Source organism: Cervus elaphus, chromosome 2 (genome assembly GCF_910594005.1).
Source record: "Cervus elaphus chromosome 2, mCerEla1.1, whole genome shotgun sequence".
Taxonomy (NCBI): Eukaryota; Metazoa; Chordata; class Mammalia; order Artiodactyla; family Cervidae; genus Cervus; species Cervus elaphus.
In genome coordinates this window covers 38395431-38414413 of record NC_057816.1, presented here as the reverse complement: position 1 = coordinate 38414413, position 18983 = coordinate 38395431, and the positions used below count along the sequence as shown (strand labels likewise).

Here is an 18983-nt window from a genome sequence, read left to right as displayed (position 1 = left end):
GTGAAGTGAAGGTAGCTCAGTCATGTCCGACTCTTTGCAAAACCCCATGGACTATACAGTCCATGGAATTCTCTAGGCCAGAGTACTGGGGTGGGTAGCCTTTCCCTTCTCTAGGGTATCTTCCCAACCCAGGGATCAAATCCCGGTCTCCCACATTGCAGATGGATTCTTTACCAGCTAAGCCACAAGGGAAGCCCCTGAGCTATAGGAAGTCCCTAAATTTCCAAAGTCAGCCTAAAAATTGTTCCTGCTGGTCCACATTTGGAAAGATAATCTATGGGAAAACAAATGATCTGGCCAGCATTTCCTTTGCTTAATTGCCTAACATTGCATTTACAGCGCCTCCTTCAAGGCACTCACTAATGCAGTTGGATGCTTCAGTCAAAGGGAGCTTTGGTTAGGGATCGCAAATATATACATAATGTTAGAGTTGCTTTGCAAAGATTGCGAAATAATATGATGAGGCTTGACTCTTTTTTTCCCCCACTTTGATTTTTGTTAAATTTGCAAGATTGGAATATCATATGTTTCCAAATATACAAAATCTCTGCATACTATAGAATCCAAACAAAAGACAGTGTGGCCCCGTCATAACCCTTCAGGAAGTGAAGGAAATAACGAACAGAAATTTAAAAATCCAGCACTGTGTGATCGCCTTTCAGTGATCAAGTCATCTTTGGCTCTGAAATGTAGTTAACAGCCTGTGTACTAATCTGGGTACCTCTCTTCTCAGACATCCTTGGGTGGAGTAGGGTCATTGGCAATGACTGGGAAGCACTTTGGACAGATAAATTACTGTGATTATATTAGAAGATAGGAATACTGTGATTAAATCAGGAGATGGATTTTTTTTTTTTTTCGGTTTGATCTCTGAGTTAGTTTCGTTTTCTCTAGTTTCCTTCCATTAGGGAAGATGTAGGTTTGAAAGAACAATGGTGATAGTTGAGGGGTAATGGTAGGCAGTATGTCATTAGCAGTTGGTGTATGCCAAGCACTACTCTAAAAGCTTTGCCTGTGTGAACTTAGTGATTCTTTCCAAAAGCTCTCAGAGTGGGTACTATTATCACTCCAATTTTAGGGATGAGCAAAGATGAAGGCTTTCCAGGTGGCTCAGTGGTAAAGTATCTGCCTTCCAATGCAGGAGATGCAGATTCGATCCTTGGGTCAAGAAGATCCCCTGGAGGAGGAAATAGCAACACACTCTGGTGTTATTGCAGGAAAATCCCGTGGACAGAGGAACCTGGTGGGCTACAATCCATGGGGTCGAAAAGAGTCAGACACAACTCAACAAAGATGAGTACAGGTCATTTAAGGGGCTTCCCTGGTGACTCAGATGGTAAAGAATCTGCCTGCAATGAAGGAGACCCAGGTTCAGTCCCCGTGTTGGGGAGATCCCCTGGAGAAGGGTATGGCTACCCACTCCGGGATTCTTGCCTGAAGAATTCCATGGACGGAGGAGCCTGGTGGGCTACAGTCCATGGGGTCGCAGAACCCTGGACACGACTGAGCAAAGATGAGCACAGATAACTTAATTACTAACCCAGGGTCACACAGGTACTAAGCTGGGGACTCAGACACTGTGGCTCCAGTACCCACTGACTGTGCCCTTTGCTCCACCAGCTCCATGGGCAGTCTTCCGACCAGACTCTGCATCCACATCTGTTTCCTACCTCAGCATCTTTAATGGAGACATTTTAGATAAATTGTACTCTTGAACATGGAGATCTTTGAATCCTGTCCTTGTTCTCTATGCATCCAGGTTGTATAGCAGGTGGTTTTTTTTTTTTTTTTTTAATTCTTTTTTTTAAAAGGGGTTAACTAGATGACACTAAGCATGATAGTTGTATTAATTTCTTACAATGTACATAATTGGTGCAACATCCTTATTGTATGTTTAGGAAAATATCTTAATTTTTAGGTATTTTAAATAAATTTAATTAGGTGACTGAAAAGTGGCAATAATACCTCCACTTTACATTTTTATACTTTTTTATACTCCCAGCAGTTATAACCTATACCAACCATCCTAGGAATTAATTAATAATAATGATTCCTATTTTTTGAGACACAGTGAAGTTAGAAATAAAAGAATTGCCTGCCCTTCACCCACTGAACACTCAATCACTTGACTACTCCAAACACCCCAAACATCTGGATTTCAAGCTCCCTGAAGACAAGATAGTCTTCTCTATTCTTGACTGCATTGTTAGTCCCTGACACAGTTCCTGACATCAAGTAGATATTTAAAACTGTGTGTTCAACCAGTGAATAACAGGAGAGGCTAGTGACCTGGTTTTAAAAGAAAACAGGCCCCAGAACACAAATGAGGAAATATTAAAACTTTGCAATAAATGAAATTAAGCTTGAAACCTTTTTTACACATTGGTTCTGGGCACGACTTAAATTTGATAAGCATTTGTTCATCTTAACATTTTGTTCCAGTCTTTCTTCCTCTACCTAGTGAGCCCTATCAGTTCTTCAAATCCCTAAATGAGTTACCATCTCTGTAAAACTTTCTCCTCTCCAGACTGTTTGTTCCTCTTTATCTGAGCTCCCACATTAGTTTCCATTCAGCTTTATCATTGTTTTGTTGTACTGTATTGCCATTGTTTCTATGTAAGCATGTCTTTCTCATTAGATTTAAACATGCTACAGGGTAGGATATTCCATTTAGCCAGGTGCCTGGCATGCTGCATGTATTATAATAGCAGGAAGGAATATAAAGCATCACTTTCATTCTGAAAATGAAAAGTGAAAGTGAAAGTCCCTCAGTCACAGCCGACTCTTTGCAACCCCATGGACTTCCAAGTCCATGGAATTCTCCAGGCCAGAATAGTGGAGAGGGTTGCCATGCCCTTCTGCAGGGGATCTTCCCAACCCAGGGATCAAACCCAGGTCTCCCGCACTGCAGGCAGATTCTTTACCAGCTGAGCCACAAGGGAAGCCCATGAGCACAAATTCTAATTCACAGGATGGACCCAGGTTAAGCTTTCTACATGGCTCTCTTGTTAATGGGTGGCACCGTCATTAATGGTGCCGAGTCCTATTATACTATTTTATACCAAACAAATATGTTTAGTGTTGGTACCCCCAGATTCCTTCTTTTCCTTGAGCCTTTTGTCTGTAGGTGTTAAGTGTTAACAGTAAGATCTTTGTGTTTACTTAAAAACAACCATGAACTTGTCATAATAGCTATGGTTTTGGGTCATGTATTGTGCTAAGTCCCTGGTGGCTCAGACGGCAAAAGCGTCTGCCTACAATGTGGGAGACCAGGTTCGATCCCTGGATTGGGAAGATTCCCTGGAGAAGGAAATGGCACCCCACTCCAGTACTCTTGCCTGGAAAATCCCATGAACGGAGGAGCCTGGTAGGCTACAGTCCATGGGTTGCAAACAGTCGGACACGTCTGAGCAACTTCACTTTAACTTTCTTTCATTGTGCTAAGTGCTTTATATACATTTTCCCAGTTAGTGTTCATTATAAATTAGTAAATATTATCTATCCCAAGGCAGATATGAAAATCTCCACCTTGGATTAAATGGTTAATATGCCATTGACCGTTTCAATGAATGCTGCTGCTGCTCAAGCACTGAGTCGTGTCTGACTCTCTGTGACCCCGTGGACTGTAGCCCGCCAGGCTCCTCTGTCCACGGGATTCTCCAGGCAGGAATACTGGAGTGGGTTGCCACTTCCTCCTCCAGGGATCAAACCACATTTCTTACATCTCTGGCATTGGCAGATGGATTCCTTACCACTAGTGCCATGTGGGAAGCCCCATTGAATAGTTACTCAAAAGTCAATCCATTTAGTATTTCTTTTACCCTCTACCCTGCCTCTGATTCGCAAATTCTTAAAACTCTAACTCATAGATGCTAAAGGAATGGAAATAAATAGATAAATAAATGGAATTAAATAAATAGCAGTAGTTAAGAAATAAACCCACTTCAAATCATAGCTTTCTTTAATAGGAACCTGAAATCACACCTCTGTTGTATTATGGCTTAATTTTAAAAGTGAAGTGGACATCCAATTCTGGCTGTGGTAAAATTGGGGGAGCAAGTGAATAGAATCTGCATTCCTCCCTTACTGGAATCTAGAGCTTGATCTTTAGTGATACTCAAGCACTGCCTTCAGAGCTGAGGTTGCTTGGTGTACCCCAAGTAACAGAAGAGCCAGCCCTCTATGATGCACCAGGCTCCTGGGCTTGGTGTGCTGATAGGAAGGTGCAGGCTGGGACATCCGTATGTGTTAGAATTTGATAGAACGGAGGTGAAGGAAGTAGCCGGATGAGTAAATATGAATCCAGGTCTTTGAACTACAAATGTCACACTTCCTCCACTTAAACATTGTTTCTTTCAAAACCATGGCATGCTACTTTAAAACAAAAGACATCTGGGCTTCCCTGGTGGCTCAGTGGCAGGGAATCCACCTGCCAACGCAGGAGAAGGCGGGGTTGATCCCTGGGTGGGGAAAGTCTCTTGGAGGAGAAAATGGCAACTCCAGTATTTTTGCCTGGAGAATCCCACGGACAAAGAAGCCTGGTGGGCTATAGTCCATTGAGTCACAGAAGAGTCAGACACAACTTAGCCACTAAGCAACAACAAACTCATTACCTACTCAAAAAAATTGCTAACCTGATATGATTCTTTAGTGAATTTCAACATAGGTTAATAAGATGATCACTAGCCATTTTTAAAAAGGACACAGATTCTGAGGCTGTATAATTCTAGATTCTGCCTGATGGACGCCATTATCACTGCCCAAAGGCAAAACACAAGGTCATATGGAAATGGATTTTTTTTCTTCAACCCTTACCTCTATCAAGTGGCTTCTCCCAGGGCTGAGATGCCTGGAGGTACAGTCAACCCTTGGACAGAGTTGTATTGTTCCACAGGGATTCTTAATCCTTTTTGCATATTGGACTTACTGAAGAGTTAGGGGGACAAAAAACTGCCTGAGTCCCTCCCAGAATAATTAGATCAGAGTCCTTGGAGAGGTGGGTGGAGAACAAGCATTTTATATATACACACACATATGTATTCTCAAAAGTATGTGCATATGTGTTTGTGTGGGCTCACTCAGTCGTGTCTATTTGTGACCCCATAGACTGAAGGCCACCAGGCTCCTCTGTCCATGGGATTTGCCAGGTAAGAATACTGGAGTGGGTTGCCATTACCTCCCCCATGGGATCCTAACCCAGGGATCAAACCTGAGTCTTTCGCAGCTCCTTCCTAGGCAGGAGGATTCTTTACAACTGTGCCACCTGGGAAGCCCATGTGTATATATTTAAAAGAAATCATATATATATATATATACACACACACATATATATGTATATATATATGAAAGCTTGTATATACACACACACATATAATTTTTAACACGTTTTCTGACTCTAATGTGCAACCAGGGTTGAGATTCACATTACTTACAGGAACTGAGTGCCAACAAAAAGAGGCATGCTTATTTCAGTTTATTACCCCTTCCCTCTAATCATTTTTCTCTTTTATTAGAGTAGCAGCCATTTATATTCTAAAACTTCAAGTACCACAACTGCTATCATCATTAGGCACCTGTGATACAATCAGTTTTTAATGTATATCTCAGAAGCTAACAAGTCTTCAAGAGTGATGTTATCATATCCACTTTACAATGAGACGCTTGAAACTCACAGCAGTTAGGTAAAATTCTCACAGCTATTGTACAATTGATGGGGACCCCAAAGTCTGAGTTCCTCTGCACTCTGCACCTTAGCAGCTGTGTGTTCTGTGAAGTCAGAGACAGGGCTTAGCAGTTGGAATTCTCTTTACCATCCTATCATGCTGAAAAAAGTGGTTGCTAATTGAAGATAAACTTCTTTTATCCATTTATGTGGATTTTATTTACTGTCCCTCTAACTGGCTCACCTTTAAACATGTGGACCCCACTGTCTCATTCCCAACCACCCCCTCTCTCATCTCCCTCAAGTAGCTGTGAAGCTTTCCACCATTCCAAGAGTGGTCCCTCTGATGCCAGTCCCACACCTTTAGCTTTCTTCCTCCATCTTTTTGTCTTACACCTACCACCTAATATATGACAATTACCCAAAGGTTATCTTATACCCTGGTTCCTTGGAGAAAATGGGAAGAGTGACAGATATCAGAGTCAAGAGACGCTATTCAAGTCCGTGTTCCACTATTTACCGGCCGAGTGTCCTTGTGATATTACTGACTTTCTCGGAACCTGTGTTTTTGCTGGTAAAGTGGATCATACTACCTGTTTTTCTGGAGATCTATGTGCAAGCTTCCTGACACACAGTCTGATTCATAGCAGGCTCTAGCTAAGTATTTCCTTTTTTCTCTCCTTTCCAGCTCTCACATCCCTGTCTGAGTAGTCATAATTAACAGTCACAACAAATGTTACTGAGGTGTTGCAGAGTCACTAACATTTGTCTAGTGTTCCACTTTTTTCCCCAGAGGATCTTTGAATTTAGAGTAAATAGAGAGTGTGCGCAGAACTCGACTTTATCTGTCCAGTGGAAGACTGGTTTCCCCTGAGGCGGTGTCAGCTATGGAACTCTCGGAGATTAAGGCAACTGGTGGGACTTTGTGTTAAAAGCAGTTTTAGATTATTGGCTGAGAAAAGACTGCTAGTGTGGCTGCATTTTTCAATATTGCCTTCTTTTGGTACTACCAATCAGCATATAAACCAGACCCTCCTGAGAGATACCTCGTTATTTTCTTTACTTTTTCTCTGTAACCATGTATCTGGCTGCGCTTGCTGGGGGCCTTTTTATAATTGCATTCAAGCAGCTCAGTGAGTATCCTAGTCCCCATAGACATGCAAGCCTAATCTTTAAGTAACCAGTATAGCTCTTCGATGAATGTATGGCCAGGCGATTTACTGATACTGAAGACATTCAATTCCCCATAGTTATTTTCCTATATTTCATTCTCTGGAGACCAAAAGCAAAGCTGCTGCTAAGTCACTTCAGTCGTGTCCGACTCTGTGCGACCCCAGAGACGGCAGCCCACCAGGCTCCCCCGTCCCTGGGATTCTCCAGGCAAGAACACTGGAGTGGGTTGCCATTTCCTTCTCCAATGCATGAAAGTGAAAAGTGAAAGTGAAGTCGCTCAGTCGTGTCTGACTCTTAGCGAACCCATGGACCACAGCCTACCAGGCTCCTCCATCCATGGGATTTTCCAGGCAAGAGTACTGGAGTGGGGTGTCGTTGCCTTCTCCAAAAAGCAAAGCTACTCAGTTGTTGATAAAATGTAACTTAGAGTCATCAGCTTCATGTACCAAGTGACAATGGCATATGCTTAAAAGTAAGACCCTGCTGTAAAGGAGATTGTTTTAATGAGGGCTTTTTCCTTGAGGAGATGCTGGAACTCCAGGGCACAGAGTTCAGCTCTGCTTCCTCAGGGGTGATTTTGATGGAGAGACTGCGCAAAGAACATCACACTAAAGTCTGGACTCATTCTTAAATTGGAAACACTGTACATCATTGCATCAAATGAAAGTGGGAGAAATGATGGCATGAGACGTGTGCAGCCAGTGGAAAGCAGAAGGGATCATCTTTTAAAATTCTTTGCCTCAGGATTTCCTTCAACATAAAGAGACAAATAGAGGAAGAAATACCAATGTGAATTTACTGGAAGGCCACTGTATCCACTCTGGAGGATAAAAAAAAAGTCAAGTCATTAACCTTTCTAAGTCTTAGCTTAGACTATAAAATGGAAATGATGAACAAGGTCCCCTTCAAAAACTTTGTTGAGGATTTAATGAAATAATGGTTCTAGTAGCAGATGGCATGTGAAGTCTTCGTAAATGCAGATTCCTCTCACGCTTTTATTTTTTATTTTGACACAGTCCTAACAAGTTTTATCATCTGGTTGATTATCCCATAACCCTCCTTCCTCTCAGATTGACTGAAGGAGGAGAGAGAGAGAATGAAGGAGTTCATGACAGCTGAGATGGTACTGTGATACAGAGGGGAAAAGAAATGTTAAAACCTCTGTCATGTGGGGACATAAATGCCTAAGATGCCATAGAAGCTTTTGGATATTAAACATAAAAAGAAATAAGCCACTATCTTCTGGGTGCATGCTGCATATTGTGGTACTTAAGTAGCCCTATGTATCCAGTAAGTTGTTCTTTTGACTTCTATTTTCATATTTCTAGATACACTGATAAAGTTTACTTCCCTTCCTGCTTGATCTGTCAATATCTGTCTTCCATCCATGAGGAGCTCCTATGTGAGTTTTGTACCAGATTCTGGCTAAATTGCCAACTCTTTGTGAAACACATGGTCACTGTGCTGTAGTGATATTTTATGAAGTGCCATTTCTTATTTAATATTTATGTGATGGAGAAAAAAGTCTCTACTGTTTGTGAGATGTTATGTCTGCTGTGGCTTCTGTTGAGTAAGTTCTTATGTGAGTCAGTAAACTGGGGAACTTGCCCATAAGCCTCAGAGGGTATTTGTAAGGCTAATACAATGCAAGGGACATGGGCTTCAAGATCACCATCAGAGACAAGACACCCGGTGAGAGATATCCAGAGTATCTAGCAACACATCAAGTTTTTCTTAGTTTGTAAAATCTAACGTGAAATTAATTATTGATATGAAACAATTATCAACAAAAAATTAAACATAAAAGCAGATTAAAAACAATAAACACAATACGATCCTACTTTTGGAGAAAAAAAAATTTGTAGAAAAATTAATGGGACGATAGTGCCAAAACACTAAAAATTATTATCTCTAAGAAAGGGACTGAGCAGTTTTTATTTCGCTCATGTGAATTTTCAGATTTTCCACAGTGAATGCAATAGTTACAATGATAGTAGTAATGATAGCCAACTTTTGTTGAGCTCTCAAGATAGTCAGTTCACCATGGGCTCTATCTGCTCTGAGATCAGACCACATGGGTTGGATCCCGGGTTCCCCTTTTATTAGGTGTGTTAAGAACTAGGCAAGGGTAGGTGTCTCATGTGTATTGTCTCACAATATCTCTCTGGGTTAGATACTACCATAAAGCCCAATTTTATATGTAAGAAAGCTAAGATTTATGGAGTGTAATACCCTTGCCCATGTTCACATAAAATGTGCACATGTGAAAGCAATAGAATAAAGGTGAAAGGAAATTATCCTTATAAATACTGCCAGACTCAATCATGCCAATTACAGAGAATTCTCACAGATTGATTTTGATCAAGATCACAAAAAGTTTGTGTGTGTGTGTGTGTGTGTTTAGACAGGTGTCGAGAAGACGGGGAGGATAGGAGCTTTTGGAAATGAGCGGTATGAGGATAAGGACAGGAACATTCAGTTTGTATATACTCAGTTACATCTTCACTCAGCGAATTCATCAAGTCTGTCTTCTCCTCCTCCCGTCTTGCTACAGTCATCCATGCTCTGCGTCTCTTCAACCCAGAAGAGCTGAGCAGCCGTGGCCTTGCTCTAGGGTGGGAAGACTGGCTATCTTCCCAGACTTGGCTCCTAGTGAGCCATGCTGGTCATTTAATGTGTCTGCTGACTCAGAGCTTAGCACTAGTGATGATGACCCACCAGAGGGAGTGGGCTGATGAGAGCCAAGAAACTGGGTCAAAAATCAGAAGCCAGAAGACAAAGTTGATTCATGTGACTATCTTGGAGCTCAGTGGTCTTGGTAAGAGGAACCTATGAGGTGAAACTCAGAGTGGAAATAAGGGGGCAAACTTTATGAGTCACTGGTCATTCCCTTGGTAGGTAGTCTTTTCTGGCATGACAAGCATGGGGTTAGGTGAGAGTTGAAAATGGTTGGAAAGACATGAATTGAATCAAGTACAAAAGATACTGGACTTGTAGTAAAGATTGGCGAACAGGCAGAGATGGGGCTAAAGAAGTCATCTATTTCTTCACCAAGAGGCTATAATAGTTATCCTCTGATTGCAGTAGCATTTATTCATGGAAGTCACCTTCTTTGATTTTCTTGTTTAATGTCTCCCAATTGTCATGTTGTATAGTACTGAATGGCCAGACTGGCAAACTCAGGATGTTCTTAGGGAACTAGCAGAGCATGAAACTGGGTCATTTTTAGAGATGTGGATGGACTTAAAGCCTGTCATACAGAGTGAAGTCAGAAAAAAAAACAAGTGTCATATATTAACACATGTATGTGGAATGCAGAAAAATTGTACAGAGGAACCTATTTTATGGCAGGAATAGAGATAAAGAATGGACATGTGTACATGGGGTAGGGGTAGCGGGGAGTACAATGAATTGGGAGATTGGGATTGACATGTATATATATGGACATGAGTTTGAGCAAACTCTGGGAGATAGTGAAGGACAAGGAATCCCAGTGTGCTGCAGTTCATGGGGTCGCAAAGAGTTGGACACAACTTAGTGACTGAACAACAAATATATATGTCTCCTGCATTGCAGGCCGGAACCACCAGGAAGTGAAAGTCGCCCAATCTTGTCTGACTCTTTGTGACCCAGCATATGGTGCCCGACTCTTTCTGACCCAGGCCAGAATACTGGAGTGGGTAGCCGTTCCCTTTTCCAGGGGTTCTTCCCAACCCTGGGATCAACCCAGGCCTCCTGCGTTGCAGGTGGATTCCTTACCAGCCGAGCCACTAGGGAAGCCTAAGAATACTGAAACGGGTGCCTACCCCTTCTCCAGGGGAGCTTCCCGACCCAGGAATTGAACTGGGGTTTCCTGCATTACAGGCAGATTTTTTACCATCTGAACCACCAGGAAAGCCCATGTTTACACTACTGTTTATAAAATAGATAACTAGTGGGAAGCTTCTGTGTAATACAAGGAGCTCACCCCAGTGTTTTGTAATGACCTAGAGGGGTGGAATGGTGCAGGGGAAGGGATGTCCAGGAGGGCAGGAATATAGGTATACTTATAGCTGATTCGCTTCATTGTATAGCAAAGACCAATGCAACATTGTAAAGCAACTCTATCCCAATTGAAAAAAAAAAAAGGAAAGATCCTATTGGTAAATGCACCTGAAATTTTTCCATCAGAGAAATTTGGAAAGAAGCTATTTTAATTGAAGCAAAAATATAAGTAACATTAATTTAAAAAGTTAAGATTTATTTTTAATTATATTGGTGAGTCCAGTAATCTTTCCAGGGCCCAAAGTTATGAAATGTCTGAACCTAGCCTTGTCGTTGTAGTAAGCTTCTTCATACTCATCTGTATCATTATCACTGTCAGCACCGTCACTACAAAGAACCCTAAAATTTAATCTCAATGTACCAGACAGGCAGAGCCCTCGGTGTTTTACAAGCTTTACCTTCTTCAATCCTCACGACAGTCCTAGAATAACATTACCCCCATATCACTGATGAGTGAGGCTGAGAGAGAGGTCTCCCACATTGCAGGCAGATTCTTTACCAGCTGAGCCACAAGGGAGGGCCAAGAATATTGGAGTGGGTAGCCTATCCTTTCTTCAGCAGATCTTCCCAAGCCAGGATCTCCTCCACTGCAGGCGGATTCTTTACTAACTGAGCTATCAGGGAAGCCAGAGATGTTGGAGCTGGGATTCAAATCCATTCCTCTCTCCTCTGGGGGCTTTTAAGTGCTCTGTGAGTCAAAGGTACATTGCCAGCAACCTGGGGAGTTAGAAATGACATACAAACTCCAAGTTTAAAGAGATTGAAATGGTTGGAAAATCTAAATTTTCAGCACATCTCTTTTGCTTTAAAAAGAATGTCTCAGAAAAATAAAACAAACAGAATAATAATAAATAAAAGGAGTATCTCAGCTTAGATGTTTGGTCTAGAATTCCTCAGAGATCTGTTATAGTGCTGCCCTCTTATTGAACAGATATTTCAGTAATTCTCACCTAGGCATGTCCTTATTAATCAAAAAAGAGAAGTATGAGTTATTTTAGTTTTTTGGTGTTTTAGTTTATCCATGGAGCACAGTGTTGCTACCAAGGCAGTGGTCAGCAATGATATAACTTCTTTGTACTATTTTTGAACCCATGGTAAAATTGTTATCCAGTTTTCCTCCTTCCCTCCCTTCCTCCCTCCCCTTCCTTCCTCCCTTCCTTTCTTCTCTTTTCCTTCCTTGGTTTTTTTGCTTATTCTTTTTCTCCCCCCTTTTTGTAGTGAAGGATTTTACTTAAAAGACAAGGCGATGACTTGGTTTTGGCTAGCATCAGTTTTAAGTAACAAGGAAACATATTTGGGCAGCTGTAAATTTTAGCTGTTTGCATTTTGGAATGCATTATTTTCATGTGAAGCTGCCTTTCAGATTGTAAATTAACTTTTAATACATCATGATTTGATTTGCTAAGTTGACCAAGAGTTGCACAGATTTTGCTTTCAAAAACACCAGCTTTCCTGGTTGAGATGTTATTTCCTCAGGAAAACTGACCCTAAAAGCCTCTCTTGCATAAACTCATGGCCTCTGAACTTCTCCTTTATTACCATTTTCAAAGTTGGAGTTAAACAATCGTGTATCTAGTTATTTATTCAAAGTCTCCCCGCTTAGTCTGAAACCACATGGGGGCAGGGACAATATCTACCCTATTCCCTGCTGTAAACTAAATATCAAGCACAGTGTTGGAGTATAGTAGGCATGCAGTTAATATTCATTGAATGAAGGAATAAAATCCTCCATACCTGATTGTTTCCTATATTTGGTTCTTTTTTTAGTTAGAGGATAATTGCTTTACAATGTTGTTTTGATTTCTTCCATGCAACAACATGAATCAGCTGTGAGTATACATCTATTCCCCTCCCTCTTCTTAATCTGGTGGACAAATAGGTTTTGACTATGTCAGTAGTTAGCTGCCATTGAGAATTGAAAATGTCAACAGGCAATGATGTCTTGAAAGTGAACAGAGACCATGAGAACTATGTCACCCATCCTTTTTCCCTGGTAAATTAACACCTCTGTATCTGCTTTTTGGGTAAGAATAGCAACTAAGTCATGGGGAAGAGGCAGCAGAAGGCACAGAAGCGTCCCCATAGACTTCTGAAATGAGTATGGTCATTAATGTAGGTCAAACTTCAGAAGTCCTAGGGCTTATTTCTGGAAACATCTGAGCATTGTTTGCATAAAGACCAAACATTTCAGAATTTCAACAACAAAAGCTTTCCTCTTTGTGTGAAGTTCCAGGAGCTTGAAACATAAGATTAACATAATCCTAAGGAAGGAGGCATTGAGAATAATTTCCAGTTTAAATATTGATTCTGTGGAGGTCTTAGGGTTTGTTGCTCTGGCAAACTCTGTTTAACAAAATACTTGGATATTGTGGGAGATGCCAGCCTGCAGGGCATGTGGGAGTATCCCATGTGAAAGTGTGGTAGCAGATACTTCTGGGCATCACCTTTTTCTTTGCCCCTACCGCTAACACACCCATGCTCGCATGTACAACTCAGCTTCTTTTCTCTGAACTCCACCATTCTTCTTAAAAGTGTCACTGTATTTGTGACATTAACATCTTCAAGGATTTGTAAGCTTTAAATGATTTCTGTACAACTTCGTATGCTTAGACTAACTTAATTCCCAGTATGTGTGATTATCATGAGGATTAGAGGTCTAAAGGTTCATAGAACTGACTTTCAGAGAATTGAAATGAAAGGTTAAGCATTTAAGCATTATGGATTCTACATTAAGATCATGGTGATATCCTTACTATCATCATTTTTTCTTTAGAGACATTTGTTTTATTGTGAATGCTGTTCGCATGTGGCTTTCTTCATTCTCAAAGAGCTTGGCTTCAAGGAAAACATGTAACTATCCTTTCACTTGCCTGTAATTTAATTGTACACATTAGTTGCCAGCGTTACTAGGAACCAGAAGTGATTGCTGTAGATTACCTTTGAAAGCAGGTCAGCTCTTTTCTGGTCCAATAGAAGGATATAGCAAAGATCAGCAATGTCACAAAGAAGAAATTGTCGACTGAATGCCAAGTCAGTCAAGGACCAAACCCCTAGATTGACAAGGCCCTGGATCATAAGAGGACGTATTTTAATCTAAGCCTAATTTAAAGCAAGAACAGTTGCATTTTCACTAGCTCGGGAACTGTTTGGAATAAGATGCTTGCTAAACAGCACAGCTTAATTTTTTAGAGACCCTTTGGGCAATTTTCAAAAGACCTTTTCTTGGACCAAGGGAGCAGAGGAATATCAGACCTTCTTGTTTATCCTTCTAGAATTCTTTGTAAAGCAACAGGGACTTGATTTGTGAATAGTCAAAAGGGAGTGGATAGGAAAAGTCATGGGGATGTCTGAAAAGTAGGCAGGGATGCAAATATAAATGATGTTCAAGTGTGCAAGACCCCTACTTAGCCACTCACCTGGGCCCTGCTGGGTCTCGTCAAGAGCCTGCCCTGAAACTTTATAGTCGAGACTTCCTGTAGGAGGCTCCAACCTGGGATGATTTATTTTACTGCTTTTAATTCATTTTATTTTCTACCTTGAATGAGAGTGATTTCTATCCTGAATAGTCTGGTGTTTACTGGAGCTAAAAGGGGGCCTTTTACATGGCACAGTAACCATACTAGTGGAAAGGAGATGACCATTCATATCAAGGTCCTCTTTAAGTTGATTGGTGATTGGTCCATCTGAAATGAGGTGTTCTTTTTGATGCAGTGCCTGCCTGCCTAGTTGAAAAAGGCCACCTACCACATTGGATGCAGATAGGCAATAAGTTCCCCCATTGCCCTCCAGACAGGCTACACATTACCTGCTTAAAGAAGAGCAAGCAATATTGTTGTCTTCAACATGGAATTGTAAAAATAAGGAGAGACAACAGATTATTGTTTTTGTATTTTTCTTTAGAAGCAGATGATTATTTAGGAAATGGTGAAGAAAGTGATCTACAATCTTTGCCGCACACAAAAAAATATATTCCAAGGATGAAGTCAGTGACCTTTCTACAGAAAAAGAAAATATTTTATTGCTAACTGCATGCTAATAAATTTGCACCAAGTGAATCCTCCCAAATGTGTTATCTGTGTCAGCGCCTGGGCTTCAAGAGGTGTGCTTAAGCCCCACACCAGTTTTTCAAAACCCAACCCACAAATACTTTGCTTATCACATTTTGTTTTGTTGGCTTATGAGTGAGACCTAGAATAAAGATTTGCTCAAAAGGTCTCACAGTGGGCACTTTGGCGCTGACCCTACATTTCATTAAACCCAGCAGATCTAAGTGAATACTCACTGCCAGGTGTCAGAGAACTCCACCCAAAGAAGCTGATCACTCATTTCTGCTTGGACTTCTCCCCAACATGAATTTCATATCATTAGAGCACGTGTTGTTTTCCAAAGCCTCCACAGTTTGACTCAGTTCAACCTGTAAAGTTCTTATGTTAGCTAAAGGAAGGTAAAAGACTCATACCATTTCTATTTACCTTTTAGTTATTTTTTCCCTGAGAAAAGCAACATGGTGAGTAGAAAACATCAGGGTTTGGAATCATACTAACTGAGTTTTGAATCTTGACATTGTTATTTAATAGATATATGACCTTGAGCATTTACTTATCTTCTCTAAACCTCAATTTTTTTCATTTATAAATGGGAATAACTTTTGCCTTTCAGGACTCATGAAAGAATTAGCTATTTTTGTATATTTCTTGGTAGATGATCAAAAATGGTAGCTAGAGCTGCTCTGATTAAAGCTGTCCTACAGCCAGAAGAAAGGGGGTTTACATCAACTCAAGTCTCTTTCTTATGCCTGCAAGAAACTGCAGATGCTCCTGGACTTGTGTGAGAAAATATACTTAAGACAAAAATTTTATTTTCATTTCAGCCATTCTTCAGATCTCTCAAAATCCTGATTAATCCTTTCCTTAAGATTATACATAGGAATGAAGAAGGTAAATACACATTTTTTTGCCAACACCAAACTTAAAACCTTAAATTCGAGGTTCACAAAATGTTCCTTATATTTTACCCAATTTTTTTTTTTAATGACAAAAGGAGTAACAAGATGCCACGTGTTCCTCCCTAGAAAGGAAGTGTTGTTTGGAAACAGGATGGAATAGTAGACAGATTTTGGACTGAACACTGAGTTTTGAATTGTGGTTCCAACAGAATCACTTATCAGCCGTCTGACTTTAGACACATGATTTCATGGCAATGAACTTCCCTTTTTTCTCCTGCCCTATTTGCCATATGGAGCTATTTTGAGAATTAAGAGAAATAACAGTGTGTATATATATGTATATATGTATATATATGGTTTGTTATTGTTGTTGTTCAGTCAGTCAGTTGTGTCCAGCTCTTTGTGACTCCATGGACTACAAAACAGCCAGGATTTCCTGTCCTTCACTATCTCCTGAAATTTGCTCCAACTCATGTCCATTGAGTTGGTGATGCTATCCAAACGTCTCATTCTCTGTCGCTGCCTTCTCCTCTTGCCCTCAATCTTTCCCAGCATCAGGGTCTTTTCCAATGAGTTGGCTCTTCACGTCAGGTGGTCCAAGTATTGATAGAGCTTCTTCGCATCAGTCCTTTCTCAGGGTTGATTTCCCTTAGGATTGACTGGCTTACTCTCTTTACTGTCCAAGGGACTCTCAGGAGTCTTCTGCAGCACAATTCAAAAGCATCAATTCTTCAGCACTCAGCCTTCTTGATGGTCCAACTCTCACATATATTTGGTACTTAATGGATGTAATGGTACTTTAGAAAGCCAAAACCAACAGAAAAATTAGGTGCTATTTTGCACAGTGTTCCCAACCCTCCACAGGCTCCAGTATTGTGTGAACCTTGATTTTATTCCTGGTTCTATTCCATACTAACACTGTGACTCATGGGAACATTATAAAATCTAAGTCAATTTCTGTATCTTAAATTGGCATCTCAGTGTTAACCCATATACGGTTGTAAGGATCAAATGAAATACTTATGGTTGGGACACATTTAAATAATAAATTGTAGATATATTGTTGTTATTGACGATGTTATTTAGCACCTGTCCCAAGGATGGAATAACATGGCCAAAAATAGGAGTTGAGAAGAAGTTTAGGATCAATATGGAATCCTGACATTCAGTTGAAATCAATTGACCTTTACTGAGTGTTTGTATAGAGGCATGGCAATATTTTTAAATGTCAGCATCTGCTACTTATTATAAGTGGAGTGAGGAGGGGGATGGTGATGAGGGTAACAGACAAAGCTTGTTGTATATTATTATGTGCCAGGTGCTGTACTTTATAGAAATTAACTTATCTTATCCTCACATCAATCCTGTGAGATAAGAACAATCTATAGATGAGGAAACTGAGACACAGAGAGGGTAAGTAACTTGCTCCAGTCCTAAGCTTAGATCAGAGTTGGGAGGTATACTTGGAAGTCTGATTCTAGAGCTCATGCTTTGTCTACTGTGAATGGGAGGGGGAAAGCACATACATGTTCTACAAAGTTTTATCACATCATGTAAGAATATAGAAAAAGCTGTTGTAAATAAGGAAGAAGTTCCATCAGAATTTAAATGTTTATGTGGTAATGAAAATGTGCTTAGCTCTGACTTGAGAGGCCATGCTTCTAGCCACTATGTCATACCACCTCTCTATTTGGCAAAATCTTTTTGAAAGGATGTGCAATTGAGAAAATAAACCAAAAAATTAACTATGCCATATCCTTTAACTCTCTTGCTATGTTTAAAAATAGTAACCAAATTGCATGCTTGGAACAATAATATATTAAATCTGTATTTGTATAGTCAACTGGAAGATGTTATGATTAAACCTAGAGATGTTGACAGTTCATCCTTTGTTGACTCTGCCTGTCTTTCAGCAACCACTTAATGTGACTGCATAGACACTTGAGTCCACTCCCTTAATTTTACAAACGGGGTCATTAAAATGTCACAAGTTACAATAAATTGTTTGAGATGAGATAGCTAGTCATTGACAGAGCTGGAACTCTAGCACATTTCCTAAAGCCAAGTCCCATATTTTCCAAGTTTAATTCAACAAATATTTACTGAGCAATAATAATTATATTGTGAGGCAATGACAAGGAGGGTGTGAGCTTACAAGTAGAAGATGGTTCTGGCTCTTGAGAAGCTTATAATCTAGACGCAAAAGCAAACATGCCCACATATAATTATAAAACTCATCATAATGGAACGTCTTCAGTAGCAGGGAAGATCCCACATACTGTCACTCTATGTCTCCCTTTTATCACTCAGCACACAGAGTGTTTATTCAAGGAGTTCTGCCCTGCTAAATTGCTAGCCTGTCTATAGTTTGCTAATTTATCCGAAGCATAGTTCCTGGTACAGCATAGGAACTCAATAAATATTTATTGAATGGAATGAAAAAGCACAAAAGCAAAAATAATGTGAAATCACAGAGGAGGGAATGATTAATTAAATGTGAATTTGAAATATACAGGCCAAAGCAAAGCCAATTAGGCAAAACTTTACGAAAATGTCAAGTCTCCAAGGAGAGGAGATCATTCAGCTGGAAGAGAGCCTGTCATATCTATTAATCCATACCCTGCCTTTAGGCCAATCCACAGATAAATTACCTCTGACAAGTCAGAATCTGTTTTTTTTTTTTTTCTTAACCTTTTGATAAATATAGAAAATATCTTACAAATCATTCATCAGAAAAATAAGAACATGTAAAACTTAGACCAAAGAAAGACTGATTCCAGTATATGGTTCTTTCTCAAATTCTAAGGGTTAAAGCCCCCCCAAAGCTGGGTAGGCTGTTTCAAGGGGAATCTCAGTGGTATGTGTCAGACTGTCCCGAAGTCGAAGGAAGGTTCATTTTGTATTTGTTATTCTGTAAATAACATTATTCAACTTTACTCTTTTGTTTTATCTTTTCTGACATTTATTTCCTTAGTTTATGACTGCTTCCTCCTTCCTTTCCTATCTTTGTTTTTGACCTTCCTTCCTTCTCTTTCTTCTTTCTGTTCTTCATTATTTCCTCTTCCCCTCTCTCTTTTCTCAGTTATGAGAAAATGCCATAATTTCTTGCACTTTTTGTTTTTCATACATTTTCTCCCTCATGAAACTCAGCACGGGGGA

At 40.2% G+C, this 18983-nt stretch overlaps 1 protein-coding gene across 22 annotated transcripts in view; it reads left to right on the top strand.

The window, feature by feature from the left end:
* DLG2 (discs large MAGUK scaffold protein 2) overlaps positions 1–18983 on the top strand; it is a 2231561-nt gene that overhangs the window by 1270748 nt on the left and 941830 nt on the right. The window lies entirely within an intron of this gene.